General features: G+C 38.4%; 1 protein-coding gene across 2 annotated transcripts in view; it reads left to right on the forward strand.

Moving 5' to 3' along the window:
* Nucleotides 1–10,557: 10,557 nt before the first annotated feature.
* Nucleotides 10,558–27,272, forward strand: part of ZNF365 (zinc finger protein 365) — a 54,033-nt gene continuing 37,318 nt past the window's right edge. Inside the window, exons 1-2 of one of the 2 annotated variants that reach the window (XM_032312675.1) lie at nucleotides 10,558–10,938; nucleotides 17,643–17,700. The gene's annotated coding sequence lies outside the window, so the exon portion shown is untranslated. The remainder of the gene's footprint in view (nucleotides 10,939–17,642; nucleotides 17,701–27,272) is intronic. The other variant, XM_032312673.1, reaches the window with a different exon arrangement.

Below are 27,272 nucleotides of genomic sequence, written 5' to 3' on the forward strand. Positions count from 1 at the left end.
ACTTCTCCAATGAAGACATAAAAATGGCTATCAGACACATGAAAAAATGTTCATCATCATTAGTCATCAGGGAGATTCAAATTAAAACCACATTGATGGGGCACCTGGGTGGCTCAGTGGGTTAAGCCGCTGCCTTCGGCTCAGGTCATGATCCCAGGGTCCTGGGATCGAGCCCCGCATCGGGCTCTCTGCTCAGCGGGGAGCCTGCTTCCTCCTCTCTCTCTGCCTGCCTCTCTGCCTGCTTGTCATCTCTCTCTGTCAAATAAAAAAAAAAAAAAACCCACATTGAGATACCAACTTACACCAATTAGAATGGCCAAAATTAGCAAGACAGGAAACAACATGTGTTGGAGGGGATGTGGAGAAAGGGGAACCCTCTTACACTGTTGGTGGGAATGCAGGTTGGTGCAGCCACTTTGGAGAACAGTGTGGAGATTCCTCAAGAAATTAAAAATAGAGCTTCCCTATGACCCTGCAATTGCATTCCTGGGTATTTACCCCAAAGATATAGATGTAGGGGATTTGTTTTTAAACAGCTCTCTACGCTGTCTTGATGTCCCCTGGTCAGAGAGTGGTCTGAAGGCCGTTACATGGCCCACTTCTGTCTAATGAAATATAAAAGGACATCTACTAGGGAGGGCTTCTACTGCCGAATTTTTAATAAACTAAGCATTATGAATAGAAGGCCCTTCCCTTTACCTTTTCTGCCTGGAACTTGAACATGATGCCTAGAATCGCAGTGACTCTCTTACTACCATGAACTGAGGAGGTATCATGCTAAGGATGGTGGAGCAGATATACAGAAGGAGTGGGTCTTTGGAGATACCACCGATCCTTCATAGTGGCTCATGACTACCTACTTCCAAACTTATGTTAGACCTATTTTAATGGGTTATTGTTCCCTGTAAATGAATTCCAAACTGGAACTGACTTTGGGGAAAGAAAAAAGAAAATGACAACCATTACGCACTCAAAATGACATTTAAGTACCAAAAAGAGTGGGAAGAACATAATTTCAGAATATGATATAAATTTTTAAATTGAATCAATTTAGCTTTATAACAAATCTCATGATTGGGTTTTAATTCTTCTTTCCCTACAGACCAGTAAAATCTTCATCACAAACTAAGCTCTAAAGCAAAATGACAGAACAGCTGGACAGCTCAGCAAACCAGGCTCTGAAAGGTCATGGTCTTGTTGCGCACTACGAGGGTCTGGTTGGGTGACCTCGTGTCAAGGCTTGCTGAGGACAATCTTGGCTTATGCTTGATGTCTCTACATAATTATTAATAGCACCTTCTTTCACCCTCAAAAGCATCTTGATTAGGATAATAAATTATAAGACTGCACACATACATATGTGCATATATCCACATAGAGGAGTAAATTAATCAAACCTTTGGGAAAGGATTTACAGGGAACTAAATAAGAGATTTTCTCTGGAAATGGGACCAGATTTATAGAAGAGTTATTTTTAATATATTATTTGTTTGAGTTTTGTATCAGGTGCATGTTTTATTTTCAAAATTGAAAAGAAAAAAAAAAGTTTACAACAATGAAAAGAAGTACTTACCAAGCTATAAGGATTCTCAACTTTTATTTGTCCTATGTAAGAAATCAATCACAAACAAAAAATGTCAGATTCTATTGGAAACGACATCTAAAGAGACGGAAAGCTAATATTTGAGAATAAATATCAGTTACCCGCCTCTGAGTGTGCGGTCAGTTCACAAAGATAGGATCTGAGGGGCTGGTGATGGTGTTGCCTGCAATACTTTATTTCCTCGAGTTCCCTGTGGCCCATGGTCAGCATGCTTCCTAACACTATTGTGGTTAGGGATTAAGGACAGAATGCAAACAATTTCTGTAACTTTCAACTGCCAACATGTGTTTTTTTGAATGCCTACCTGTTTTTTGAATGCCTATTATGCCAAAGGCACCAGGCTGTGGTCTGGGTCATGAAAGCAACAGGCTCCCTGCTCTTGTAGAGCTTAGAGTTTAGTAGTTTAGTAGGAGAGACAGACAATAAACCAGCAAATACACACATACATACGGAATTACAGATTGTGTATGTTATTGTGAAACAGATGAGAAAAGCACAGTGCTTGAGAATAAATAGAACACAGACTAATTTTGCTGGGATCACAAAGATCAGAGTAAAAAATCTGAAAGCTTTTCTTTCCTCCTTCTACGAGGGGAACCAGGTTCAGGAATGGAAAGGAGAAGGATTTTGTCAAAAAAGTGCAGTTCTGGTTCCACTACAAAATAATACCATACTTATAAAAGTGACAAATACTCTAAGCCTCATTTTTTTAGTTGACCTTCTTTTGTCATAAGGTTGCTGTGAAAAACAAGACGAAATTAATCAATGTAGATGAGATGCTGCAAAGTACTATTTATTATCTACTCTGTCAACAAACATTTATTGAGTACTGTCTTTGGGATGGGCTTCTGTACTAACAGCATGATATATAAAGCTTCAAGAAAAAAGGCTGTAGTCACAAAAATCTCAGATTTGGGAGGATAAATAAATATATGGAAGTAATTATGTGTGTGTGTTTGTGTATGTGCATGAAGTTTATTTTTTTATTTTTAAGGATTCTTTTGAAACAAATGGAAGTAAAAAGCTCACATAAAAGATTGATGTTAAAAGGTTTTGAAAGTATTGCTTCTGCATTACTAGAGACCCAACCTTATATTTGTCATCATTTGTATTATGGTATACAATGAGGATAAATGTTTACAATGTAATGCTGAGACTCCATCTTTGTTGAATGACATTTGAATGATGTCATTTGAATGATGTCAATTTCGTCATTTGAATGATGAAAGATTAGAAATCATCAGCATAAATTTGCATGAGAAACCCATGCATATATGGTCAGTTAATTAACAATGAACAAGTCAAGAGTGTGCAATGGGGAAAGGACAGCTTCTTCAATAAATAGTGTTAGGAAAGATGAACAGTACATGCAAAAGAATCAAACTAGATGATTATCTTACACCACATACAAAAATTAACTCAAACTGGATTAAAGGCTTGGAGTAAGACCTGAAGCCATAAAACTCTTAGAAGAAGACATAGGCTGATGATTTTTTGGATCTGACTCAAAAAGTGAAAATAAAACAAGTGGGACTATATTAAACTAAAAGGCTTCTTCACGGCAAAGGAAACCATCAACAAAATAAAAAGACAATCTACTGAGTGGAAGAAAATGTTTGCAAATTATATATCTAATAAAAAGTTAATATTCAAAACATATACAACTTAATAGCAAAACCCCCAAGCAATTCAATTTAAAAATGGGCAGAGGATCTGAATAGATATTTTTCCATTTCCACCTCCATAGAGGTGGCCAACAGACAGACAGATGAAGAGATGCTCAATGTTCCTAATCAAGGAAATATATATCAAAACCACAGTGAGTTATCACTTCACACCTGTTACAATGGCTATTATCAAAAATCACCAGAAATATCAAGTGTTGACAAGGATATGGAGGAAAGGGAACCCTTGTGTTGGGTTGGTTGGGATTATAAATTGGTGTACCCACTATGGAAGACAGTATAGAAGTTCCTTAAAAAATTAAAAATAGAACTACCATATCCAGAAATTTCACTTTTGAATATTTATTCAAAGAAAAAGAAAATAGTAACTCAAAAAGGCATACGGACGCCTGTGTTCGTTGCAGCATTATTTACAATAGCTAAGATATGAAAACAAACTAAGTGTCCATTAATGGATAAATGGGTAAAGAAGTTGTGGTATTTTATATACATAGGAATACTATTTTTTAAAATATTTTATTTATTCATTTGACACAGAGAGAGAGAGAGATCACAAGTAGGAGGAGTAGCAGGCAGAGAGAGGAGGAAGTAGGCTCCCTGCTGAGCAGAGAGCCTGATGCGGGGCTTGATCCCAGGACCCTGAGATCATGACCTGAGCCAAAGACAGACGCTTAACCCACTGAACCACCCAGGCACCCAGGAATACTATTTTACACATATAATGTAATTCACCTATAAAAATGAATGAGATTTTGCCGTTTTTGACAACATGGATAGAACTTGAGGGCACTATGCTAAGTGAAATAGTCAGACAAAGAGAAACGGATACTGTATTATCTCACTTATATCTAGAATCTAAAAACAAAACAAAAAATTAAAAAACCAAGATCAGAGATACAGAAAACAGATTGATGATTGCAGGGAGGGGCAAAATGGGTGAAGGTGGTCAAAAGTACAACTTCTATCTGTAAAGTAATTGAGTTCATGATGATGTAGTGCTCTGCATAGTGACTATAGTTAATAATACTGTTTTGCATATTTGAAAGCTGCTAAGAGAATAGATCTTAAAAGTCCTTGTCATACCATAAGAGACTCTTAATGTCACAAAAGAAACTGAGGGGGGTCAGGGGGAAGGGGGTAGGGAGAGGGTGGTGGGGTTATGGACATTGGGGAGGGTATGTGCTATGGTGAGTGCTGTGAAGTGTGTAAACCTAGTGACTCACAGACCTCTACCCCTGGGGCTAATAATACACTATATGTTTATAAAAAAAATTAAAAATTAAAAAAAATAGTCCTTGTCATAAGAAAAAAAAAAGACAAAATTTTTATAACCGGGTATGGTGACAGACACATTAACTAAAGTTCTTGTAGTGGTCATTTCATATTGTATACAAATATCAAATCACTATGTTGTCTACTTGAAACTAATATAATGTTCTATGTCAATTATACCTCAATAAAAATAAATTAGATAAAATAGCAATTTTTAAGAAGAAAAAAATAAATTTGTGTGAGATATTTATATTTTATAGATGTGAAAACCAATAATTTATACAAACTATATATGATCATTTTGGACTACATAAAATTTATACAAACTAAATATGATCAATTGTGGACTGTGCAAAGTAAAAGATTTGTAGATGAATTGAATATGATTTTGCCAAAACTGGAGTCTTTTAAAGAAGAGAATGTGTTGGAAAGATTTTCTTACAGCTAGACTCTCTCAGTTCAAGCAGAGCTTTTGCCTATTTAAATTTAAATTAAGGGGTGCCTGGGTGGCTCAGTGGGTTGGGGCCTCTGCCTTTGGCTCAGGTCATGATCCTAGGGTCCAGGGATCAAGCCCCGCATCGGGCTCTCTGCTCAGTGGGGAGCCTGCTTTTGTTCCTCTCTCTCTGCCTGCCTCTCTGCCTGCTCGTGATCTCTGGCTGTCAAATAAACAACAACAACAACAAAAATAAATAAAAATAAAAATTAAAAATAAAAAAATAAATTTAAATTAAAATAAAAAGTTTAAAATATCTCTTTGCACCTTTGAGAGTGAAGAGTCCATGGTGTTAACTTAATCATAAAGAGTCATTTGGTTCACAAGTTCTGTAACTGGTTTGCCTGAAGAGATTGAATTTTTATGACTCAATTGATTAGCTATTTTGATATGTTATCTCTATGCCTGTAGATGCTTGGAAATTACCCACGTCCATAAACCCTCTCAAGTGGCCTATTTTTTTGTCAAAACTGTCTCACATTCCTACTTAAGTTTAGTTTAATCTTTATAAAGCATGTTATATAAATGCTACCTGAATCATGTAGTACTTAAAAAAATTCTTGGAACAGTTAAGATGTTCTCAAACAAAATTGAGTAAACAACTCAAAGAAGTGGGTAAAACTTCTTGAAAATTTATTTTGGTAATTTTATAACAACTTAAAAATTCCAGATTCCTTGTGCTCTTGTGCTCCATGGCCCTCTCTGATTAATGGGGACCTAATTATTACCGTTTCTAAATTATTATATTTCCTGCATCCTTCCTTTTCTTTCTCTTACAATGTGAAATTTGTCCTCAGCAAGAGACTAAATGATACAACTTTTAATATTTCCCTTTTGATAGCACTTGTTATGAATAAGATAACAAAAGGCTTTTGGTGATGGACACCAAAGCCATTTTCATAAAGGAAGCTCGTAGATTACTGATTGATAATTATTTCCTGTCAAGAGGTAACACCAATGGGAAAAATGGTCACATGCATCACGGTCAACACCACATCTCCACCTGGTATGGGAACTGGTACCTGACAACTGTTCAGTAAATATTGATGGGATAAATTACCTCATCTTAGTCTTTGGTCTTGCTAATAATCATGACACAGGCTAACTGTATAATCATGGTAAAATCATTGTGATAGGAATCAGAATTTGACTCGCCCATAACTAGTTATAATACTGAACAAGACACTTTGTTTCTCAGGATGTGGCCTTTTTGTTATTGAAGTTTAATTAACATATAATGTTATATTAGTTTCAGGCCCAAAACATATTGATTCATCAATTTCATACATTACTCAGTCCTCACCATGATAAGTATAATCACAAGACTTGGCTTTTTTATTGTGAAATGAGAATTTCAGATGAGATCACTACTTTGAAAACTTTTTTGTTTGACAGTTTTGTTTTAGTAATGAAACATTTTTTAAAAGATCCCTTAAGTGGAATATTAATATGTTTTATGCGGCTTCTAAAAGCAGAACAAATGTGGTTTGAAACAGAGCCAAAACCTCCCTTGCTTGGCAATTCTATCATTGAGTCACCTTTTTTTTTTTTTTTTTTAAAGGCTCCTAAGGCTCCGGAGAACACAATTTGAGAGCCAAGGGACTTAGTTGTTTTTAATATTCTAGTTTGAAAATTTTATGACCAACATGAAAAGACGTCATAGTGAAGAAAGAACACATAGTTCTCAGTAATCACTGAAATCAAGCTCCAGTCCTGCATTACTGTGTGACTTTGTGGTTCAGATGCTTGACTATCAGATAGAACTATGTTGCTGAGTAGCGGCATGCCTACTAGATAACTTAGGAGGTAATGGTTCTGGCTATCTGTTGCTATGCAAAAAACTTCCCCAAATTTTGGTGGTTAAAATAACATCTCACAATTTTATGGTTCAGGATCTCAGCAGGGGTTGCCTAGAGGATTTTCTGTTTGCTTAATGGTATTCAGCTGGAAAATTTGGGCTGGCCTGGAGAGTCCAAGTCATCTTCATTCATGTGTCCTTGGTAGGGATAGATGGCTGGAAGCCAGGACTCAGCTGGGACCTTCAACTGGAGTGCTTCCTCCAGACCTTCCCAGCATGGCAGACTTAGGGCAGTCAGATTCTTCCATGGTGGCTCAAGGCTCTAAGAAGAATGTTCCAGCAAACAAGTCTTTCCTGTATGACCTTTTATGACCCAGACTTCTAAATCATACAGCATTCCTTCTGCCATACTCTCTTGATCAAAACTGTCACTAGCTTTTCAAATTCAAAAAGGGCTGAGTCCCTATCTTTCAATGGTAAGAGTGTCAAAGAATTTGCAGCCGTGTTTTAAAGCTGCCAGAGTTATTCTAGTCTTCAGCATCTGTGTTATTACTACAATAGTCAAGGAAAATTCAGAGGTGTGAGTAGTATATTTCTCTCTATAGTCCCAGGGAGAGAATATTGTAAGGAATTCCACATTTTCTTGAAAATTTTATATTGGGATTAAATGTACCAAGCCAAACCAAATGACTACTGGGTTTCTATGCTGCAGGCAAGCCTCACACCTGTACTACAGAATGCTTTTGGCAGAATTCTTTGCCATCATTATCATTCTGTATAATCAAGGCTTTTATAGTTAGGATACATTAAGCTACTCCAAGATTATTTGGATAATGGATTCAGGACATGCGTATTTGGAGGGCTGCTCTGGAATTGTGACTCAAAGAGCTCCCAGCCTGTAGGTTTTGTTAAACAATTCAAACCATTTGGATTCTTTCCCCTTGCTCCCAGTAATACTAGAAACAAATAAGTTGAAACTACAGAATGTATGTTGTATGGGGAAACATACTGAATGCACTTTGGACATAGTTCTTTTTTTTTTTTTTAATTGTATTATAAGGTAGGAAGAGAATGTGAAAGTGTTTAGGAAGCGAAATTCCTTATTGTCCTTGATAGTGATAAATGGACTTGGCTGGGCTTTTTCTACTCAAATGAAAGTAACAGGGAGTATTGTTCCACCAGCAGAAATGATTTTCTTTTTACCTCTGTTAATTCCACATGTTGCCTAGAGAATTCCTTTCCCTATGTGGAATATATAACTCAGAATTTGTAAAGACACATAAGGGAAAATGATTTCAGGAAATCAAATTACTTTGGGGGAGAATTGCCGCAGTATTTTTTCATAAAACCAAATATGAGAGTTTTTCTAGTGTGTTGCATAAGACCACTTTGTACCACTGGGTCTGCGGTCAGTAAGAACATAATCACCAAAATGTGTCTTTAAGTCATCACAGCAGTCTGTAAAACTACCAGTACAGGTTAAGCCCTTTGTTTGAATTAAGGTAACGGGTCAACTAGAGTTCTTGCTATGCATCAAGATAATTAATACTTAGCAGCAAGTTCTGTGGTATGATTTTCTTGATACCTTGCCCCTCCTTCCTTCCACAGGGAAGGTAACTGTGGCTGGGGGGAGCATGATGGAAGGGTATATCCCTGCTAAATGCTGATTATACTGTATTGTATAAGAGCAAGACTCTAAGATCCGTGGTGAGGAAAATAAAAGAAATTAGTTAACAACTTGGTTACTGTTAACTTCTATTCAACAGTCTGATTTGTAACTTGGTTAAGTGTGGACTAGATTCAATGAAATGGCATACCTGGCAGTGTGTAGCACAAAAGAAATTCTTGATAAATGAGGGCTGTGTCATTAGGTTCCAAAAAGAGAAACAGATGGCACATTCCAGTTGAATTAATTTGAGAAGAGTTTTGGAAAGGAACTCCTTATAAAGGTCTGGGAAGAATGTAGTGAGACCCCAAGCTTAGTACAGCTGAGCAGGATGACCACCAGAGGCCTGAACTAATAAGAAAAAGGGGCAGTTGTGAGAGCCTGAAGACAGAGAGAATCATAGTGGGAGAGGGCTGCCTGGCAGGAGCTGTGACTTTCAGTAGAGGGATGAAGCCAGTTTATGAAAATCCCACAGGGAGGGACCTGGGGGGGATATTCTCCAACTAGAGCCAAAGATGTAGGGAGTTCGCTGATAACAGTCACATGGGTCAGCCCCATAGGGGCACAAAGCAGGATCCATGAACAGCAGATTTAGAGGAGCAAGTGGAAAATGGAGTCAGCCTAATATTGTTCATTGTTACTATTATTCTCTTATTTTCATTTTTCCAATATCTGGTCCCAGAATACTCAATATTCTATGCAGCACTTGGAATCCGGAAGCGCAATCATTATCTGTTGATTAAATGAGTAAATGAGTAAACAAATTCTCACCTATGATTGTTTCAGGTAGGAATTAAGTCAGGTTGATATTAAAAGAAACCCAACTACAGTGGCTTGAAAACCCAAGAGTTATTTTCTACATAAAAGAAATCTGAAGACAGACTCGCCAAGATTTCCAAAGAGGTAGTATTTTTCTGAGTACATTTTTACCTTAAATTAAAGCCGTTACTAAGGAAGAAAGTCAGCATTCTTTTGACCAGATGAGTGGACTTCAAAAACCAAATTTTGACACCTGAGAAAAGATAGTTATGGAAGAGCCATGTAAGCTATCTTGCCATATCTGTTTCCTAGGTAGGATTTGAACTAACCAAATAAACTCGTGATTTGGAACAATTATCTGGACAGTGGAAGGAAAAAACCAACAGCAACCAATGACTGATGTACTCTGTGTGTGTGTGTGTGTGTGTGTGTGTGTGTGTGTGTGTGTGTGTGTATGCACATGCACATGTGTGCATTGGGGGTTATCTTCCAGGTTTAATTTTATAAATCCTTCCCCATCTCACCTGTGCAGTTCACAAACCAATCATGATGCTGAATCATGTTTATCCCCCCAAAACTAGGTCTAAAAATAGCCCCAAAACATCATTAAATATAGGGCCTAAATGTATTTTTCCTTCAAATTAAAAAAAGAAGAAGAAGAAGAAGAAGAAGAAGAAGAAGAAGAAGAAGAAGAAGAAGACGATGAAGAAAACAAATTTAGGAGAGTACAAAGGGTAATACATCAAACTCCCATGTTCTCTCCAGTCATAACAGAAAATTAACATTTAAAAAGCATTTGCTCAGAGCACCTGATTGACTCAGTTGGTTAAGCATCTGCCTTCGGCTCAGGTCATGACCCCAGGGTCCTGGGATGGAGCCTGGCATTGGGCTCCCTGCTCAGCCTCTCCCCCTGCCTCTGCCTCTCCCCCTGCTTGTGCTCACTCACTCTCTCTCTCTCTGTATGTTAAATAAATACAATTTTTTAAAAAACATTTGCTTTTTGTAAAAGTAAAAATTATAAAACAAATTTGTCCTCGCTTGTCCAAAGCCAAATATACAAGAAGAGTGGAAGGGAATGCTAAGGGCAGGAGTTTTTTTTTTCAGAGTCACATTTGGGTCTCTGGGGGAGATAGCCTTGCAAGTTTTTCATATACCAACCTGGGAGCTGGCCAATTCAATGTGAATTGGGAAGTTCTCTCCATGGCAGGTACAGGGAGGACAGAAATACAGCTTTCCAGAACTCTTCTAATTCCTGTGTGTCACTGATTGGTCCCAGAATTTCCTGAAAGTGGAGGGGGAAATGAGGTTGGGGATAAAGGTCCAATGTGAAGATTGCTCTGTGGAAATCAGCAGGTCTGAGCAGGACGGTCCTATGGCAGAGGCTGTGGGATCAAACTCAGAGTAAAGCCAGAGAGAAGACGTGGGAGAGACCCAGGAGGTCTTGAGTCCCCGCAAGCTCTAAGATAAGACCAAGTCAGCCTGGTAGCACCACTCAGTCAGTCCCATTCAGAAAGACCAGACAGCAGAGGACAGCCGTTGCCAACTTCAGCGGCAGATGCCAGCAAGGAAAGCATGACCAGGCAGGAAAGAGAGATCCCAAGCAGGGCTCCCAGTTCCCCTCACTCCACCACCACGGATGACTCCATCACCCAGAGAATTAGGGTAAGTCTAAAGGGACCAGTCTTTTTACCCAGAGTCACACAATAGATACTATTTAAATCACTTTCATAGGTTGAATGTTAATTGCTTTTAAAAATATGTTCCATTTTTCTATCAGTATATTTACATGATCTATAAGCTGAAACAATGTACAGAGATTTAAAGGAAAGAATCCTGTGTCCCTCTATCCCAATCCTACTCCCCCAAGAGCACTCCCACCAAAGACATTATTTTAGCTTCTGATGTGTCTATCCAGAGTTTATGCTATTATTAGCAAATGTGAATATATATTCTTTTTTTTAAATTTTTTATTTTTTATAAACTTATATTTTTATCCCCAGGGGTACAGGTCTGTGAATCGCCAGGTTTACACACTTCACAGCACTCACCAAAACACATACCCTCCCCAATCATGAATATATATTCTTAATCTGATTTTTCATTTTCTTAAATCAAAGATGGCATCACTATTTTTTTCTCATTTAAAATACATTATTGGGATTTCCATATCTGTATGGCATTACAATGCATCTGTTGTTTTTTTGGAGGGTATTTCATTGTAAGGATGCTTCATAATTTATTCAACTCTTTCCTTATTGATGGACATAGACAACATTTTGCTATTACAAACAGTGGTTCAATGAATGACTTTATAAATGTGTTATTTTGTTGACATGAGATAGATCTTTAACAAAAACCTAAAGGGTTGAACTTTAAGTGAATGTGTATACTGGATTATGCCACAGCATACTGGAACATTGTTAAGTTTGATGGTCCCAGGCACTCAGTGACTAATAACTTTTGGGTGATCAAATCAGTTACTAAAGAAATAAAGAAGCCACATAATCTTGGTACATCTAAAAGTATTGTCAGTAAGTTTGTGACTTTACTTCATAGGCATGCATATTATGTAAGCACACATTAAAAATATAAAATCGGGCTCCAGTCTTGTAAAAGTTGTGCAGTAGGGAGCCACTGAGGCCTGACTGCACAAAGGGCTTAATAACAGGATTTACAAAGAATGGCAAGGAAATTGTCTTGGAAATCTAAAAGCCGGGGTCGGGTTAGGGCAAGCCCCTTGTGGAACGGGCTGGAGTGTGGGTCTGCATCTGAGGCAGCTGCCGAGACTTCCGGTGGCTGCCCTCCAGCTGTCTTTTCACTCTGTCTTCAACTGCTCTACTTGTTCTTAACTTGTGTGCCCCCATACTTTCAGCTTCCTACTTCTCACAGCAGCTCCTCCAGTGTCAATTTTACCTTATGACCTTTTAACTGAGCTGTCAAACTTACTGTCTCATGATTTCTGGATTTTTAGTACAGATTTCAAATTTTGCCCTGCTCATTTTTCCATCAAGCCTGTACAGATAATAGGTTGTTGGTAAGTGGACTGTTTGGTTACTCTTCGATCTGTTACTCACTCATGAACCAATCAGCGACCCTGGAGTGAGGTCAAACAAATTCTCAGTCCCCACCTCCCTGAGGGGAGAGGAGCTGGTGGGGCTTTCTTCCTTACAGCCCAGTGTGGTCAGGCAGGCACCATAACATTTCTAATGTCCAGAATCGAAACGTTTTATTCATGTCCTTTAATATCAATTTAACATGATTATAAATGACTGCCTAGTTGTCTATCACATGGTATTTCTGTAATTTATATTATGAATTCCTTTTGCTTGACACTGGAGTATATACGTAGCCAGGGGATAAGGATGAAACAATGATGAGCTTTGAAGGGAGGTCAAGAAATTGATCAAAACCTGATCAAACTTCCTCCCTTATACATGTGTAGAAAAAAACTATCTTGAGGTGTTAACTGGTGCATGTGTCCTCTCCCCGCCCCACCCTGTCCCCACCATCTTCCTTTGCCTCTTGTGACTCTCCTCACCACCACTGGGACAATTTCTTGAAAAAGATGACACAAGTAGGCGATGCTCCACGCTTGAGTATTAAAATAGACCTTTGGAATGATAGCAAAAATAACTGTCTTGAAAGAAAAGGTGTTTTGAGTTACAAGAGCCTAGATTCTGAAGACTTCAGAACAGAATAATAAAGAAAATGTTCCCAGTTCAAGACCGTTTTTCCCATCCTTTCAACTAGGGTATCCATAAGAAAGAAGAATCAGAGCACACTTAGACACTGTATTTTTCTGGAGAGGGAGCTTGTGCTTTGGTCCGGACTGCTGGGGCTGCTCCTCCTAGAGCCAAAAAAGGCAGCAAGCTTTATGGGTCCCATTTCAGCGTTGTGGTAGGGAAGCAACAGAGTAGAGATGGGGAGGGGGACTCTCTGCACAGAGGAGACTGAGTCAGCTCCCTTGGTCCCCCAAACCCAGTAGGGCTGGAGAAGCAGCAGAATGCTTTCCTGAGACACCAAGAATGGGCAAAGGCTGTTGATAAAGAGAGCCGGACTTAAGTGACTTTGAGGTCAGGAGGAGACAAGAGCCAGATGTACCCATGACCTGAGGCCAGGTGGGAAAGAGGATATTTCAGATATTTCTGTCCCAGGACAGAAGAAGACCAGGGCCTAGACCTCTAAGACGCCTTGGAATGCCCTACATCCCCTGACTTAGACACAACCATGGGCAGAGGAAGGCTGCATTAGACCGCAGGGGTAATAGGACATAAAAATAGAAATGAACTTAGTTGCAGAAAAATGAAATATATTTCAAAAACGTGCACTTCTGTCCTGTTTCTGACACTCTTACCTGGTACACAGATTTCTCATGGGTGCAAATATTTGAGCTTAGATAGCCCCTTAGAGCTCATCAAACACTTGGGGGAGAAAACGTGATTTAAGAATAAACAGTCCTCTGTTCCTTTAAGTGTTTTTACATTTCATTAATAGTTGAACTGGTGTCTGACCTCTAAGATATTTTTATAAACATCTCAGAAATGTACACATGATGTTCATATTTTCTGAGGGGTGATTTTTCAGACTTGGCATACTTTAGCAGTAGAAACCTCTCTTCAAACAATATATGAAGGACCTCAATATATGAACAGCTTGAAGGGGTGCTCTGGTGGAAAATCAGAGTCTCGCCTTCCCTCACTGTCCCCCCAAGATGGCCCTGGAGACACCATCTTATAACCCTGGTGACTCATGCACAAGCTGGAAAGCCACTACTTGTTCAGGCTCCTTCAGTCCCAATGGCCTCATATGTAAGAAATGAAATGGTGACATCCCACTTAGCGGGTGGGTCCTCAGTCCCCATGTCTGTTAAGTGAGCAGGATGGACTAGCTCAATAGTGTAATGTCATTAAAACTCCCAAAGGACTTTAAGGATATCTATGCTTGCTCCTCCCCCCCCCCCGCCCCCTGCTGAGGTTCCTTGAAGTGGGGCCCAGGAATCTGTATTTTTTAAAAGCCCCCCCCCCACATTCTAATATGCAGCTAACACAAGAACCACTGAGGAAGATAGTCTTTGAGGACTGCTACAAACAATAAAATTCACATGAGTAGGAATTTGGGGAGGAGTACCTTAATTTGACTATCCAGTTGGAACAAACTCTGGAGGGTAGGAGAGTCTTTTGAGAAGTCTTTTTTGAGGAAGTAGAAATAACACATTTTCAATTTCAATGGTCTTAAGTCAGACAGTGAAGCAGAACAAAATCTATTCTCTCTTTAAGAAAGCAAGAATTTTCCTCTAGCAAAAAAATGTCCTTGAAATAATTGTTTGTCCTTGGCGCCTTGGAAAATCATGGCTGATTGCCTGGTGGTAGGTATAAAAGAAGGGTGATTTGTTCATGTGAATGTCAATATTGCCTTCAGGAGGTAGGAATGTTAAAAACAGTGTTTTAAAATTCTGGAGCCTAGTTACCATATAATTAAATTAAATCTCAGCTAAAATCTTGCCTTCTCTGAGAAGAGTATTATCCGATTTTTGTTAAATATTTAAAAATTAACCCATAAGGAAATGAAAATCATCATTTTAATCTTGCCTCATATTTGTTTAATAATCTCAAATGATTAATTTTCTAATTAAGGAAATGGAATTGATTTTGGAAAGTTATCATGTAGTATTCATGGTTGAAATGTTTAATATTTCATAATGACATTTAGCCCAGTTTAATAAAAATTCTGCAGTTTTCTAAAAAAGCATCCCCAAAATGTGTGCTATGACTGCCACAAGAGGTTAATAGAAGTCATACACATGAAATATTTCTATATGGAAAGAAGTTTGGGAAACACAGCAGTCATTTATAGAAGTCTGCGTTTGAGTTTCAACACCTTAATTAAAGTTCTTGGAAAGCACCAAAATAGGTGCTTTCACCTCAAGATTATTTATAGACATGGAGTAAAAAGCAAAGACAGATTTTTTTTTTTGAAGTTGTTATTCCCAACCTAACCTCTGTTTACTCAGAAGCCATAACAAGGCAGGAACCCACTTCTGATTCTGGGTTCTCCAAATGGGAATATTGACAGATTATATGGTCATTCTAAGCAGTTCTCTGGGAGCAGAGCAGCTCAAGGTCTAAGTAATAAGGTTCCTGTCAGAATTCAGAGAAGGAAGCAGATGGAAGGACACAATTTGGGGATGAGTTGTTGATTTTTATCCTTTCATCACGGAGAAGTCTAACACGTGATGAGCTACCCCTAGGAGCTACGCTGTCCAGTATGGTAGTCGCTAGCCATATGGGGCTATTTAAATTTGAATGTAATTCACTGAAATCACATAAAATTTAAAATTCAACTCCACAGATGCACTAACTACATTTCAAGTGCCCAGCAGCCACAGATGAATGTTTCTATCATGACACAAAGTTTCTTTGGAAACACACAGGCCTCAATTATGGGTCCTAGCAGTTGAACCCTAACTCAGGCTCAGAGTTTTGTCCTCTGCTGTAGGTCTGGGTCCTTCCCCATCTACCTACGCCGAGCACCCTTGTCTTAGCGATTGGTTTTCATTTTATATTTCACATGATTTTCTCTTTCTAGGTGCTCTCTTAGTCTCTACTATAGTTTCATTTACCTTTTATTTTCTGAGACTTAACTGAGCTCTGCGGTGGTTCTTCCTATTGTCATGGGGCTGACTAGGATCTCTCCTGTGCCTGCAGTCAGCTACAAGCTCTATGGGACCCAAGTGTCCAAGATGGTGTCAGCTCCTTGCTGGGCACATCAGTGAGGTGACTGGCATGGCTGCAAGCTGGCTGGGTCTCTCTCTCTTCATAACGGCTCAACTCTTATTTCACCCTATAAACAAGAGAAAGCAGAAGCTGCCAGACTTCTTAAAGGCTGGGGCTAGAATCTGCCCAACATCACTTGTGCTACGGAGAGTGAGTTGGGAAAGGAAAGAAGTCTCAGTGCTTTTCGCTGCCGCAGTGAAGAAATGCAGGACAGTGTAGTGAAAGTCAATCCGGGCAAAGTTTTATTATAGTACATTCGAAAGATGGAGCGGGCCAGTCAAGAGAGACAAAGGTCCCAGAAACTTGGGGTGTTGGCTTTTATCATTTTTTTCTTTGGGGCGGGTCCTAAGGTTGCCACATTTGAGTGACAGGACTGGATGATATAACAAATTAGCCAACCACCCGTGCCCTTTTGCAAAATGCATTCGAAATACCTTCAGGGGTAGGAAACAAGAGACATTATTTCTATTCTAGAGACATAGGTCAGATAAGGACAGGGGGCTGCTTTCTTCACAAGCACAGCAAATGTAACTCTTCTGCAGAGATGCTGTCACCTGCGATCCAGGGTGGGTGGAATGGGATGGTCTCCCTGAGATCCTCGGTTGGGGCTCTCCAACGGGACCTCTAAGGCCCATCCTCCTGCCACTCATGCCTAGCTTCCTGCCTAACACTTCCATTGCATTCTGTAGGTTACAGCAAGTCGCAAGACCAACTGGAGTCAAAGGGAAGTAAAATAGTCTTCACTGCTTGAGGAGAGGGACAGTTATCTTGGCAGACAATATATTACACTATCTAACCCCCTTTCTGCTCATCACAGAAGACAGTTCTTGAGGACAAATATGTAACACAGCTGTGTAATGAGTAACAGCAAATCACCGTTTACGTTACAGTTTTATACCCAGTGATATATAGTCATAAATAATATTCCCACAACATGTAGGACCCAGAGGTGAAACTCTTATAAACTGTTGTGGTAAGAAAGGTGGGGATAGGGGTATGAAAAGAAGATTCTCCTTCAAGCCCCTCTTCTACCCTACCTCTGAGAGAGCCACAGTGCGCAAGAGCGTGCTAAAAAGTCAGAGCAGTCCTGCAGAAAAGAAGCTGTTTTGCAAAAGTAATTTGGACTTATCTTGCTTCATTTTACTGCCTTCATATGCACATTATCATGAGATGATTTCCCCACTTTGCTTTGAGGTACTTAAAAGAAATTTTTAGATGGACAATACATAAATAAAAGAAATCTATGCTGCTAAGATCCACTCATAATTTCAGGATGCAATTGAAAAACAAGATATCTTATTTTACAAATTACATTTTCCCTAGTTAGAACTTTCAGGATGAGAATTTGCGTGTGGAGAGGGATGGGACCCAGAGTACCATAAGCTTGTGAGAATATACATTTAAAGAACTTTTTAGAGAGCATTTTGACCACATTTATCAAAATTTAAAAGGTATATTATTTAGGTCAACACTTTCACTAAGAAGAATTTTACCCTCATTCCAATAAACCCTTAGTCGAATCCCCCTTCTAACACACCATATATTCAGTTGTAATTGTTTTTATTATGTATAATTAACACAGTGTTATATCAGTTTCAGGTCTACAATATAATGATTCGGCAGTTCTATACATCTGTCAGTGCTCATCAAGGTGAGGTGATTTTAATCCCCTTTACCTGTCCCCTGCCCCACCTCCCCTCTGGCAACCACCAGTTTGTTCTCTGCATTTAAGAGTCTGTGTTTTTGTTTGTCTCTTTGTTTGTTCCTTTGTTTTGTTTCTTAAACCCCACATGTGAGTGAAATCCTATGGTGTTTGTCTTTCTCTGACTTACTTTGCTTAGCATGACACTCTCTAGGGCCATCTCAACACAATCCCTATATTCAATGATCTTTTGTCTCTTGAGGAAAAAGACCAATACCAAGTTGTGAGATATCAGTTGTTTGCAAGTAAGTCATATTAGGACAGGCAGACTCCATTCTTAGAAAGAACTTCACATCACAAATTGAACATCCAATCATGGTAGCGCTTTTGAGAAATCTCTGTTCAAAAAGCTGATCCCAGGGCACCTGGGTGTCTCAGTCAGTTGAGCTTCCGACTCTTGGTTTCTGCTCAGGTTAAGATTTCACAGGTCCTGAGACTGATCTCCACCTCCAGCTCCGTACTCACGGGGGAGTCTGCTTGAGATTCTCTTCCTCTGTCCCTCCCTTTACTCTTTCTCTCAAATAAGTAAATAAATCTAAAAAAAAAAAATACAAAACAATTGATCCAACCTACTTCAACAAATTATCTTGGGACACCCAGTGATTTCTACCTTAAGGAAGGTAATTAAAAGAATGAAAATCTATTTTCCTTTTGAAGCTGTCATTCACCTGTAGACAAAACCTTCATAATCATCTCGGTAAAACATGGTGAGTCCAGACAGCTCAGTTATGTGAAAGAATTCTGCTCACCAGCAGCAGACTGAAGTCAATGTGGAAATATCTGATTATTGAATAATGTTGCTTTGAGTAGAAAATAAAGATGCTGCATAGTAATTCTTTTTAACTGACTGCTGAATCTCCTGGGTCCCTGAAATTTATGCTCTATTACTTATTATAACCCAAATTAGGACTTGCTTATAGGGTAATCCTTGATTTTCAAGCATTCAATTCAATCTGACAGATAAACTCACATAAGTATGCAAAGATATCAATACAGGACTGATCTTTGCAGTCTTGTTGGCAATAAAAAGGGGGAAATGACTCTATTAGGGACTGGTCACATAGATGATGTACATCCATAAATGGGACACAAATGTAGGTAGCCATTAAAATGAAAATATAGACTATATATAATTCTATAGAAAGATGTGCGAGGCATATTAAGTAAAAAAAGGAAAGGTACAGAACAGTATGCAAAATATGTGTTCATCTAAGTAAAAAAAAAAAAATCTATGTGCATGTGTTTGAACACAGGCAGAAAATTTCTGAAAAAGACTATGTAACAAATTTAACAGCGGTCATCTCTGGAAAGAGTATGGGGGACTTTTACTTATATCTTCCTTAGTATTTGATCTTTTTTAAAAACAACACAAGCAAGAATTAATTTTTTAATTTCTTAAAACTAATTAAATGGCAAAGAAAGAAAACAACCAGCAAAGAAAATGGAAAGGAACATTTTAAAGATAACGTGTTCTAAAACGATCCCGTATATATGTAGTTAAGTGATCATTTTTAATTTGAATACATGCAATTGATGGTGTTATTATACACAAGAAAGAATGTAGGGTTTGGAGCCAAACTGATCCAGGATTAAAACTCAGCTACCCAGTACTAAGAGTAGAGCTTCGGGCAGCTTAAGCCTTCAGAAACTCAGTTTTCACATCTATCAAATGGATATAATCGTATCTTCCCTGTGAGCTCATTCCTTACAGTTATGTTGACAAAATACGTGGCACCCTGCTTGTCCCACAGTAGTCCCTCAGTAAAAGATTGCTGCTGTATTTATACTACACATAAGCTGTAATGTCTTAAGAAAGTCTCAACTTCAGTTTCCACATCTGAAACAGGAAGAGTTAGTACCTACTATATGGGTTATAAAGAGATGGGCTCAGGCAATTAGCAAATAGTATTTTTAGTATTTCTGCACAGATATCTTAAATGCTGCTTGGGGGTGGTTTCAAACTCATGGAATAGAGGAAAAATATTAGTTTCCATTTCACCCAGTGCATGGTCAGCCTCCAAAAACCACACTGAGTTGAATGTCCTCACAGTGGCATTCTCTTCTTACATTGGGTGGCTCACAGCCTTGTTAGTTGATTCCTGTTGAAGACCGCTGGCACTGATGACAGTTTACATCTTAGCAAACTTATTTTAGTCAGAAATCTCACCTCAGTCAGACTACGTTTTTGGTTTTGGGGTTTATTTTAACAAATAAACAAAATTTTTCTTATGGGTTTCATTAGTCAGCATTCTTTAGAGAAACAGGACCAGTAGGATATATATGGATAGATACAAGATATCTATTGCAGGAACTCATTTTATGGAGGCCAAGAAGTCCCACAATCTGTTGTCTGCAAGCTGGAGACCAGGAAAGCCATTGGTGTAATTCAGTCTGAGTCAGAAGGCCTGAGAATGAGGGGACCCGATAGTGTTAAGTCCCAGTCCAAGGTCAACGGTCTAAAAAGCAGAGAGCAGCTGATGTGAGTTCTAGAATCAAAAGGCCCAAGAACCAGAGCTCTGATGTCTGAAGGCAATAAATATAAATGTTGAAGCTTGAGGAGGAAAAGAGAGAATTCATCCTTCCTCCTTTTTGTTGTATTTGGGCTTTCAGTGAATTGGATGATGCCTGCCCACATTGGTGAGGGTAGATCTTCTTTATTCAGTCTACTGAATCAACCTCCTCACAGACACACTCAGAAATAATGGGTTTTTTTTTTCCCCAAGATTTTATTTATTTATTTGACAGACAGAGATCACAAGTAGGCAAAGAGGCAGGCAGAGAGAGAGAAGGAAGCAGGCTCCCCGTCGAGCAGAGAGCCTGATGCGGGGCTTAATCCCAGGACCCTGGGATCATGACCTGAGCTGAAGGCAGAGGCTTTAACCCACTGAGCCACTCAGGTGCCCCCAGAAATAATGTTTGACCAGCTATCTGGGTACCCCTCAGGCCAGTTAGCTGACACATAAAATTTACCATCACTTAGATTTTTGGTTTTTTTCCTGAAAATATCCTCACCCATCTATAACTGTATATATTGGATTATTTTTACCCAAAATGTTTGTTAGCACATATAGAAACAGAGAAAAAAATCACATGTGAGTAATTTTTAAAAATGCAAGTTTTGTCTATGTTTGTTTAAGGCCTTTGACAAAATATCAGGGTAGCTTGATATATTTATCATGTGGTAAGTCAATCATGTCTTCATCATATCTTTGTGAGTATGAAGAGTTCTTAGATATAAAAAATATTAAATATATTTCTCAGTGTTGTCAATTTGCTCTATGTGCAAATTCTATAAAATGCTATAAAATTTAACCCAAAACCCTTTAGTCTGTATCTCTACTAGATATCATCACATCCAACAAATTTAACAATGATTCCTTAATATCATCCAAGGTATAGCCTGTATTCCAATGTCCCTGGTGTCTTAACATACATTTTTCAATCAGAGTAGAAACAAGATCTGTATACTGCATTTGGCTATAAGTCTTTTAAGTATGTAGAACAATACTTACAGACCTAAATAGAGGAATATCCAAGTCCATAAGAATGAGAAAATTTGCATATTTCTTTCACTAAGTGATAAAACAGTCAAAAATCCATTCCTGTACAATGTTGGTGGAAATGTAAATTGTACAGCCATTATGGAAAACAGTTCCCTCCAAAATTAAAAATAGAGCTACCATATGATCTAAGAATCCTTCTCTTAGGTATATATTCACAGGAAATGAAATCAGTGCCTCAAGAGACCCCTGTACTCCCACGTTTTCTGCAGGATTACTCGTAATAGTCAAGATATTAAAAAAAACTAAGGCCCATAGATAGCTGAATGGATAAAGATGTGGCATGTATATACAACGGAATCCTATTCAGCCATGAGAAAGAAATTCTATCATTTGCAATAACATGGATGAAACTGGAGGGCACTTTGCTAAGGGAAATAAGCCAGAGAAAGACAATTACTATATGGTATCCCTTACATATGGAATCTACAAAAAAAAAATCAAAACTCAAAAGAGACAGAGTAGAATGGTGTTTGTCAGGGGCTGACAGTGGGGGAAAATGAAGAGATGCAAGTCACTTAAAAGATGAATAAGTTCCAAGGATCTAATATATAGCATAATGACTATTCTTTTTTTTTTTTTAAGATTTTATTTATTTATTTGACAGGCAGAGGTCACAAGTAGGCAGAGAGGCAGGCAGAGAGAAAGAGGAGGAAGCAGGTTCTTCGCAGAGCAGAGAGCCCGATGCGGGGCTTGATCCCAGGACCCTGGGATCATGACCTGAGCCAAAGGCAGAGGCTTAACCCACTGGGCCACCTAGGGGCCTCCATAATGACTATTCTAACAATATTGTGTTGTATACTTGTTGTATACTAGTAGATCTCAAGCATTTTTATGGAGAAAAGGGAAGAAAGAAAGAAAGAAAGGGAACCTCATTAAATGTAAAGAAGATTTAAAAAATGGGATTAACAGATTTGACCCAAATGACATTATAGAGCACCCATCAAACAGTGATAGAATTCACATTTTGGGGGGTACATGTGAAATAAACCTTTGTTGACCACATTCTGGGCCGTAAAGCAAGGCTTACAACTGTGAAAGGTTTGAAAATGTAGAGAATATTCTCTTTGATTATGGTGAGATTAAACCAGAAACCAGTAATAAAGAAAAGAAAACTGGAAAATACCCCCAACTTTTGAAGATTAAGCAAATTCATTCACATAAACTATGAGTCAAAAAAGAAGTCACAATGGAAGTATCTAAAATGTAATAACATGAGAGACTATTTTAATAAACTTGGGGGGTGGATTTCTTAAACAGGAAACAAAAAGCACTCATTACAATGGAAGCATTGAGAAATTGAACGACATTAAATTAGAATTGAAAAGTGTACCTCCTTTTGGCACAGAGTAGAGTTAGTGACTGGGAAGAAATACAAAGGAAACTTCTGGCAGAGGTGTGCTGGCAATGTTCTGTTTCTTGATTTGGCTAGTGTTCATCACACCATGCATTATGATTTATACTCATACGGTCATGTATATGAAATTTTACAAAAACATTATTGTAAAATGTAAGGTGAGTAGGACTAAATCTAACAAAGAAAGCAACTTCTTTTAAGAGAAAAAAAGAAAACTAAACTAAAATAAGAGATGAAAAGACAACTTAGAGACCAATACACTGTTAATAGATTGAAAGATTCACTAATGTGAAGAGGTCAGGATACTGACAGGCCTATTTAAAAATTGTATATGGAGAAACCTTGACCTAAATTGAACCCAGACACTATTTTTTTCAGTTATTTTAAATTTTTTTTAATTTAAATTTTAAATTTAAATTTAAATTTTTTTTTTTTAAGTAGGCTCCACACCCTGTGGGGTTTGGGCTTACGACCCCAAGATTGAGACCTGAGCTAAGGGTTGGACGTGGAACAGACTGAGCCACCCAGGTGCCCTTTCACTTGGTTTTTTAATTGCGGATAAATACCAATGACATAAAATTTTACCATCGTAACCACCTTGAAGTGTACAGTTCAAAGACATTTAGAACATTTGCGTTACTGAACAGCCATCATCATCATCTATTCCAGAGCATTTTCCTCACCCCCAGAGGGAAATCCCAAACTTATTAAGTATTTAATCTCCATTCACCTTTCCCCACAGCTCCTGGCAAACACTAATCTGCTTTCTGTTTCTATGAATTGGTCTATTCTGGGTATTTAATATAAATGGAAATATAGAGTCTGTGGCTTTTTTCATGTTTCATCCATGTTGTAGCATATATTAGGACTTTATGACTCCTTATGGCTAAATAATATTTCATTGTATATAATATGCTGCATTTGTTTTTCTGTTAGTTTCTGGGTTGCTTCTACCTTTTGGCTATCACAGTAGTACTGCTGTGAACACTCTTTTTTTTTTTTTTTAAAGATTTTATTTATTTATTTGACAGAGAGAAATCACAAGTACACTGAGAGGCAGGCAGAGAGAGAGAGAGAAGGAAGCAGGCTCCCCGCTGAGCAGAGAGCCCGATGTGGGACTCGATCCCAGGACCCTGAGATCATGACCTGAGCCGAAGGCAGCGGCTTAACCCACTGAGCCACCCAGGCGCCCTGCTGTGAACACTCTTGTAAGAATTTGTCTGAACGCCTATTTTCAGTTCTTATGGGTATATACGTAGGAGTGGAGTCAGATGGTAGAGGCTGAGTCATATGGTGATTCTATGTTTAACTTAGTAAAGAACTCCCAAACTGTCTTCCATGATGGCGATCCCATTCTCCCTTCTCACTGGCAGTGTGTGAGAGCTCCGCTCTGGGCACCCACGTGGCCTTCTCGATTCCCAGGTCGATGAAGATTTTCAAAACTCTTCTTCCTCAAAGGATCTCATTTCACAGCCTTTCTCCCAGACTTTTTGGAGTGTCAGCTGTTTGCCTCAACAGATAGCCTTAGTCCCAGTCCCAGAAAGTCATATTTCTGCTTGTAAATGTTTTTGAAACATTTCTCCATGCTGCAGCTTTTCTTTGTCCTGAGAGAGCTGCAGGTCGGCAAAGTAAAGGCAAGCTCTTCTCTCGTCCTTCAGGGAGTGACCAGACAGGTCAAAGCACAACCGCAGTTGTGGGTCTTTGAGAACCTTGTTCTTTGAGAACAAGGTCAGCTCTGCTGTCTCCATGGGCTGTGGTTTTCCAGAGCATCACGAGAAGCACAAGTTGGGTATTTTTACCCCGGGGGCAAGGGTAGGTTAGAAATGCCACCAAGATTTCCTACCAGATTTTGTTTGGTTCTTCCTGATTAAGAGTTTGCCTGGTTGCTGTAAGCCATTGACCATTTTCCAGAGTTCCATTGATTTTGACAGTTTTTGTCAGTTTTTAGTGTTCTGTTGAGGGACAGGACCTTGGAGTTCCTGACCACGCCATTATTTCTGATAGTCTTCAAACACTCTTTAAGAAATAAAATAACATGGGGACTTCCTATAAGTTATTAAGAGTTATTATAAAACCAGAGTAATGAGATAATGTGGTTTCATTTTAGGGTTAGTCAAATTGATGAGTAGAAAAGAAAAGAAAGCACAGAGGTGGGCTTCAGTGATATTGTTAATATTCTGTTTTTTAATTTTGTTGATGGGTGCCCACTCTTACAAATAGTCTTTTGAATGTAACAGGTGTTACATAATGAAATATGTTTACATTCCAACTACTTGGACACTGAGAAATGCACTTCTAAGTAACCACTGGGTTAAGGATGATTTCAAAACCAGTTATGAACTATTTAGAAAGCAATACAAGGAGATCACTTCACATCAAAATCTATAAGACACTGCTGCAAACCCAAACAAGGAGTAAAAGTATTAGCCTTAAATACTTTCATAATTAAAGAAGAAATAACAAAAAAGGAGCAGATTCTTAGTCTACATCCTAAAGATATTAAAAAGGTCAACAAAATAAAAAACACTAGAAAGTTGGGGTTTTGAAATAGGAAAGAAACAATAACTATACAGCTAAACATTTTTCAAAAGATAAATCAGTCTTTCAAAATAGGAAATATCAAAATTAAGTTCTTGAGTTTGAGAAAAAATAATGTAGATAATAAAGACTGTGCTCAATTCGAATAAGGAAACAAACAAGGTCCTGTGATCAAAAAAATAACTCAGGTGAACTAATGACAATAGCATTGTGGGAAAAAGTTTTCCTAATCTAAGAATGAGATGGGGGCGCCTGGGTGGCTCAGTGGGTTAAAGCCTCTGCCTTCGGCTCAAGTCATGATCTCAGGGTCTTGGGATCGAGTCCTGCGTTGGGCTCTCTGCTCAGCAGGAAGGCTGCTTCCTCTGCCTACTGTGATCTCTGTCTGTCAAATAAATAAATAAAATCTTAAAAAAAAAAAAAAGAATGAGAGGGAATCTCGTCTAGGTCTAGGACATTAGAGGGTGGGGAAGATTTCTAGACTCCTCGTGATGTCAGAAAGAGCATGGTGTGCTGAACTCAGTTTCCATGTCTAGGGCTCAGTAAATGAAAATCACATCAGGTAGGACAATGCCTGAGCAAATGAATGACGTCACAGAATCTTTGTTTGCAAGTCACCGCAAGTTGGCAACAAGAAGGAAAATTAAGAAATACATCTTATCCTTAAAATATATTTGATACTCAGCTAAAATATTATAGGTAGATACAAACTGAATAATCAAACCCTGGAAAATATCTGAAAACTAATCACAAAAGGGAAATTTTTGTTTTCTTTCTTCCTTTTAAGTTTTCAGATCAGGGAATTTCTACTTGCTTTGCTTATTTCATCATGCAACTTAACCCCTGCATTAGTCACTTCCTGTGTGTCCAATCCACCGTGTGGATAGATTGTATCCCCAGCAACCAGGAAGTATATGAATAATCTCTGTGGAGCTCTTACTCATCATGCATTAGTGACTTGAACACTAATTAGTATTTGTAAAGTAGGAGGAGAAATATAAGTGAAGTGGTGGTTGATTTTCATTACCTGATAGTAATGAACATAGCACAATATTATTGTAAAGAGTAAGTTCCTAGCATCCTTTAATCTTACCAATTTAAAGAAAATGTCTTTGCCTCACTCTAAGTGGAAAGATCTGGAACAGATAAAGATAATTAAAATGTGGTCTTCAAAGGGATAAAAATAATAATAAAACCTATCTTTCCCCTCCTAGCATCTTCCTAATTGTCAGACCCATGTATACAAGGACTCATTCAGTGGATTCAGCTAGATGTCCGCGACTCAAACATGTTCACAACATGAGACATTGTCTTCCCCCCAGCACAACAGGTGTACCATGGGACCTTCCATCCTCCCCTCCAAATCTACTCTTCCGTATTTTCTATCTCCGTATTCAGCACAAACATCTACCCACTTTCCCAGTCCAGAAATCTCGGAATTGTTTTATATCTTCAACTCTTGCCACATCCATCGAAAAAGAATCTCCCTGTCCTGTTGATTCTACCTCCTAAATTCTATTTAATTCCCATATTTTCTCCACTTCAGTTCAGTTCAGGTACTCATAACAACTTTCAGTTGCCCGGGATAGATTCTTAATTGTCTCCCGACTTAATTCTTAACACTTCTCCAATTTATCTATATGTAAAAGTCCCAGCTGATCCTTATAAAATGCAAATCCCATTGCCTTTCTCTCTGATTTAAAATTCACCATTGTTCTTTATGGTATTTTGGATTATACACAAAATTTTTAATTTGGTTTCTAATGAACTGGCCATTGCGTCTCTCCCACACGCACCTGAGACAATAGCCAGGCTGAGCTGCTTGTATTCACCTACATGCCACAGTGTTTTTATTCCTTCTGTCTTTTTTGTGTGATGCTATTCCCCCAGCTTGAAACACTTTCCCTCTTTCTTTTATTCTTCTCATGTCTCTTCAACACTTCTCAAACCTGGAGAAATTGTATCCAACCATCAAGATTCAGCTCCAAAATCACTTCTTCCAGAAATAAAGTATTCTTGATCTCCTGCCTCCAGTATTCTGAGTTAAATGACCTTCTTCTTTGCACTAC

The sequence above is a fragment of the Mustela erminea genome, chromosome 14, assembly GCF_009829155.1.
Source record: "Mustela erminea isolate mMusErm1 chromosome 14, mMusErm1.Pri, whole genome shotgun sequence".
NCBI lineage: Eukaryota > Metazoa > Chordata > Mammalia > Carnivora > Mustelidae > Mustela > Mustela erminea.